This window comes from Protopterus annectens, chromosome 3.part1 (genome assembly GCF_019279795.1).
Source record: "Protopterus annectens isolate FY-2018-M chromosome 3.part1, PAN1.0, whole genome shotgun sequence".
Taxonomy (NCBI): Eukaryota; Metazoa; Chordata; order Ceratodontiformes; family Protopteridae; genus Protopterus; species Protopterus annectens.
The window spans coordinates 1,662,061,954-1,662,067,953 of NC_056732.1; the positions used below are offsets into that span (position 1 = coordinate 1,662,061,954).

At 42.1% G+C, this 6,000-nt stretch overlaps 1 protein-coding gene across 1 annotated transcript in view; it reads right to left on the bottom strand.

Annotated features, from left to right (window-relative positions):
- LOC122798607 (ubiquitin carboxyl-terminal hydrolase 20-like) overlaps positions 1 to 3,130 on the bottom strand; it is a 1,084,102-nt gene extending 1,080,972 nt beyond the window's left edge. Inside the window, exon 1 of the mRNA XM_044067685.1 lies at positions 3,035 to 3,130. The gene's annotated coding sequence lies outside the window, so the exon portion shown is untranslated. The remainder of the gene's footprint in view (positions 1 to 3,034) is intronic.
- Between the last annotated feature and the right edge of the window lie 2,870 nt (positions 3,131 to 6,000).

The window sequence follows — 6,000 nt, forward strand, 5'->3', positions numbered from 1 at the left end:
TTGGGGACCCTTCTGACTCCTCGAGGTCAGTGTCTGATGTAATGGACTCATCTTGGGAGCCAACATGCTTCCTCTTACAAGTTTTCTTCTGAGCAGGCTCCTCAGAAGAATATTCTGGGGAGACCTCCGAGACTGGGGACCACTCATGGAGGTTTCCTGAGGCTGCGAGTCTCTGCAGTGTTGGATAAGAGAAGGCGCTGAGACTGAAGTCGGCGCTTTAGGGAGAAAGAGTTTTGGCACCCCCGGCTGGAACTGAAGACTTGGACAGAGCACCCCTCGTCACCTCGAAAGCCAACCCTCCTGGCTCCAAGAATGCCCCCCGCTCCGAAGGTGCAGAGGCAGTCCTCAGTGCAGAGGAGATAGGCTCCAAGGAAGATGTGGGGTCCAAACTCAACCGAGCCGAAACACCGAGAGGTAAGCTCGGAAACAAAGAAGTTCGGGTCCAAGCGTCCTCCTCAGGCCCGACCAGACAGCTTAGGACCCTAGACCCCACGGACCACACCGATGGAGTCAGAGCGGATATCGGAACTGAGAGACCAACTGAGGTAGCTGGAACCGGCCTTTCCACAACAAGTGGTACCGATATCTCTGGCTCAGAGGCGCCAGAGTGGCTCGGAGGAGGAACATCGACAGGGTGTATGGGAACATTAGGCTCTGGAGCCGACTGGGACGGAGCCAAGAGTAAATTTGCCAGTGCCGAATTCTGGAGTCGTCTACACACCACTCTCACAATGTCCTCATCAGAAATGCTCCTAGAGGACCTGGAAGATAGAGCGGGGGACCTAGATCACTGAAAAATAGATGAACTGAGAGTCGGAGAGACCGGGCAGAGTTCTGCCAACCGGCTCCAAGACAGAGACTCAGTTGTCGGCTCTGAAACTCCTGGAGCCGAAACTGATTGTTCCACATTAGAAACCTCTGTCGGCACCGAAGGCAGTGGAGCCGACGAGGATGTAGTCAATTTGCCAATTTGGTCTGGCAGCTCCGACGACACGGAATGTGTGGGAGACTGCCTTTTTGTGCATTTGGCTTTGTCCTTCTTGGAAGATGGTGACTTAGAACTGGAGGACGAAGAAGCCAACTCATCCTCAAAGGAATGTTTCAACAGGCCTTTCAAAATCAGTTTGTTCTTTCTCTCTTGAAGAACATGGGGACTAAAGGCATGACAAAATAAGCAAGACTCTCGAAGGTGAATAGCACCTAAGCAGTAAACACAAAGATTGTGCCCATCTGTTAAAGACATTTTCTGGGCACACTTAGCACATTTTTTAAAGCCCGAAGGCTTGTGGTCCTTAGTATCCTTAGACATATTTATACAATAAGCAAACACCAAGCCAGAAACCAGGTAATGGGTAAACAAGGACAACCTCTGATTAAACGGATAGTACTGTGGTAACAACAAAGACAGAGGACTAGGTCCTCTAACTTAAACGGGCCTAGCCCTAGAGAGGAAGGAAGTAACAGACAGAGGACTAGGTCCTCTAACTTAAATGGGTCTAGCCCTTGAAGAAGACACAAACAACAGAACCGAGGACTAGGCCCTCTAACTTAAACGGGCATAGCCCTTGGTGAAAGAGAAACAACAAACAAGGATATAGCACAGCAGAAGAGACAAGGGATGCAGGGATACAAACAAAGGCCAACAGTAGATCGGCCAATCAGCAAAAGCACAAACCGCACAAACAGAGCAAAACAATGCCAACAAATTGTCTAAATAGACACAGGGTAAGACAAATCACTAATTCAATGAATACAGTTACTTTAGGAGCAATAACTAGAAAAAACAAGTAGAAAACATTTCACTTAGCCACGGCCAAGAAGAAGCACGTCTGAGCTCAATGAGCGGCAAACGAGATCTGGGATAAGTCAGTGGTGCATTATGGGATACCTCCTTACCATGAGCCAACCAGAAGATTTTGAGCTAGAGAATTGCTGAGTCGGAGCCGAGATTCGGCTCCGAACTCAAGTGTAAAAATGAAGGGGAGATAGGACTACAAAACATTGTAGTTTTTGTAAAACTGAATTGGAAACAGTTGCACACCTTATTGCTGACTGTGACATACTAATGGCAGAAGGACTGTATACTGAAAGGCATGATAATGTGGCAAGACTGTTGCACTGGGGTTTGTGCAAACATTATGGTACTCAAGTGGCTGAAAAACACAAGAAACTTAAGCCACAAAGCATCATAGAAAATGATGAAGTTTACATCACATGGGATTATCCATTACCAAAAGTTCAAAAGATAGATGCTAGAAAACCAGACACAGTGGTCCATGAAAAGAAGAAAAAAGTAGCATTGATCATTGAAATCACCACACCAATGACTACAGTGTCTTGTGTACAGAGAGACACAAAGTCATAAAATATCAGGATTTGCAGGCAGAAACAAGAGCAATGTGGAAGAAAAGATACCCAGACAGTCCCAATAGTAGTAGAAGCAATGGGTCTTATAAAAAAGAATCTACAATTGTATTTAGATAAGTTACCTATACATGCAACTGCATACGAATTGCAGGAGTCATTACTGGCCACATTGCAGGTGCTGCGAAGAGCACTTCTGGCTGACATCAAAGATTGAAACAATACTAATTTCATGAACTTTAACCATACTTTGACTAAGGAGTGGGGTCCATTCCCATCATGGTATTACAAACCCAAAAGATTTGGAGAAATTGAAAAAAAAAATACAAGGAACATAATAAAAATTCACAAGACTAAAACAACTTTCTACGCTTGTTTACTGCTGATAGCACTGTGCAGAAAGACAAGTCTTATTTGTGTACAAGTACACATGTACAAACCTATACCTGTGAACAGAGCTGGCATATGTTACAATAACCATTATAAACAGTAGACAGTAGACCCCACCCAGATGCACTCGCGTTATCTGAATACCTTATCTGCTTTCAGGCATTTTAAGTATGTTGCTGGATAGTAAACTTTGTTCTCACATCAAAACTCATTACAGCAAGAAAAATGACATACAATGTCAATTTATAGCAATATAAAACTGATACCGCTCTTTATTTACTTAATAAGATTTGTGAATTGTGGAGTCCGGAACAATGTCTGAAGTAATGCATTCAAATAACAGGTGAATCCTTGATTCTCCAGTCCATAACAGTTATCTGTTAAAAAAGTAAAAAAATACACATGATTAAAAAAGATAAGGAGCAAAGCAGTTTTAAAGCAATATTCATTTAATAATACATGAAATGCATGTTAACCTGTAATTATTCTATACTGTGATATAAAGAACAAGAATGTGCAAGCTGCCTCATGCATCAGATAAGCAAATGCAGGACAGCTGCACTGTGTCGGCAAATGTCTAACCCGTTTAATCTAATTTCACATGATGTTGATCTGCGAATGTCCCATCAGTCCAAGACTGAATAAGATCTGACTACTATGATTCATCTTAAGAAGCACAAAAATAAAAAGAATACAAAATCTAATTTTGACAGGTTTATATTTACAGGTTATGGAATAATTTGCAGGTTATGGAATAATTTAAAGACAATAAAATTCATGAAATCTGCATTAAGGACAATTGCATGAAAATGACTATTAGAAAAAAAATATTACTTAGGGAAGCGTCACAAACACATCTTATCTCTCTGAACTCCCAAACAACCACTATTTAACATACTTGTCTGGGGAATTTGGATGGTTTTACATCAGAGTACTCATTACTTCCGAAATTCATTGGTCAACACAGATTCATGTTATACTAAAGATCAAGAACGGTCTCCTACTTTCAAAGATGAAGTGAAAGAGCAAGAAGTAAATTTAATGCTGTGCACAGAGTACTGATTGATACATCACCATACCTTAACATATGGAGGCAGCTGCAGTGATACTTAGAAGGGATGTGCTTTGAATATCACAGAAGTAATCAAAAATATTGCAGCTGTCGCATTATCCACTGGTATCTTTGGACCTACATACTCAAGAAATAATAACACTCAGTCAACACATGCCTCCCACTCCTTCCTAATTTATTTATTCCAGAGAAAATGTCAAACTGCCATCATAAAAAGGGATAATCCACCACCACCAACATTCTCATCAAGAATACCTTTCTATATTCAAGGGAAAAAAAAACAATATGTGCGGTGCTGGTATCCTCAGACCATGCCTGTATGCTATACACAGGTGACCATAACATCCTTCTTTCAGCTGCCTAAAATTCACTGTATGAATAAAAGCTGGGGTATGATATTGGCATATAATTCTGTCACATTTTAAGAGAGCAAATTATATTTAAAATAAAGGCCAAAGGCCAAAAAAAGAGATCAGATGGCTCAAGTACGTGGACCGCACTTAGTTTGCTATGAGGATGCATTTATTTCTTCACAGACAGGATAATGAATACATGGGTGGATAAGGTGGCAGATCAAAGAGAAAAAAAGAAAACAATAGGCTTCACATGGGCTTAGAGATGGATATTACTTGCCAAAGCACGCACGTAGCCTAGATAGGCAGTCATTTCATGTAGCTTAGACAGGGTAGTCTTTTCTTGTGCTGACTTTTGTACATTCTAAATACTGCTAGACACATGCTCATTCATACAGCTCATGTCCTCTTCATACAGACGTCGAGTGCAACAATGGTTCGAACCCCACCACTGGCTTACTGATATGCCAGGACTGATCATTATTTGTGAACAATAGCTTGTCTTACTACAGATCACCAGAAATATGAAGGTCAAGCAGTGAAAAATGAGCACTGCTCTAAAGCTAGCTGAAATTCTCAAGTCATACCAAATACGATCAGCAAACAGCCAAGCATCACTCAATGCTCAGTAACACAATACTGTACATTTCTATTTCAGATCTCAGTCATACACATATGTAAAACTTTGGGCTGGGGGTAACTATGATGGTAGTTCATTTGGGTGGTTCAGTTGACCCAAAATGAACCCTCGACACAGACAACTCACAAAAGTACAGTTGTGTACACTTACCATAAATGTAGATGTTTGAGTGTGTTCACTGTTGCAGTCCTAACAAAATGGGTTATCCGGCTCCCAGTAGCACTCAGTCGACCAGAATACTAAAGTTGTTGGTATATGACGTCAGCTGCCGTCGGTTGTAAACCTGACGTCAGGACATCAGGTATAAAGGAAGGCAGCCAACGCCATTTCCTCAGTTTTTCTTGCCTTAACTGTCAGAAGCCCCCCAAAGAAAGCTGGACCAGGAAAAAAAAACCCTGGAAAGATACCATCCAGAAAGGAAAAATCCAGTCTGTGCCCTTGGAAAAAGGAAGGGGGCAGGAGGGGGGGACCAGTACTGCAACAGTGAATACACTCGAACATCTACATTTATGGTAAGTGTACACAACTGTACTATGCTAATCGTGTTTCACTGTTGCAGTCCTAACAAGATGGGTTGATTCCCAAAGCCCAGGAAAAACTAAGGAACAATCATTGATTATGGATTGTTTATAATGCCCTGCAACACTGCAGTGGCAAAACCAGCCATGGACTTAGAAAACAAGGGTAAATTGCAATGCTTGGTAAAAGTATGAACAGAAGTCCAAGTAGCTGCTTCCAGGTTGCCCTTAGTAGGTACACCTCTCAAAAAGGTTGCTGAGTTAGAAGCTGCTCTAGTGGAATGGGTCCTAATACTCTGAGGAGGAACCTTACCATGCTGTAAGTAGCAAAAGTGAATACAATGTGCAATCCATTTGGAAATGGTCTGTTTAGAAATAGCTTTGCCCTGGTGAAAAACTGACCAACAACTGATCTGACTTCCGAAAGGGTTTAGTCCTGTCTAGGTAAAACCTAAGCTGCCTATGCACATCAAGGGAGTGCAGAAGCCTTTCCCCTTTATTCTGAGGGTTAGCAAAGAAAGTAGGCAGGTGGATAGACTGATTAAGAGTCAGGCTAGAAACCACCTTAGGCATAAAGGAGGGATTGGACTGAAGAGAGACCCGATCTGCATGGAAAATGATGAAAGGCTCTACTGCCATCAAGGCCTGCAACTCAGAAACTCT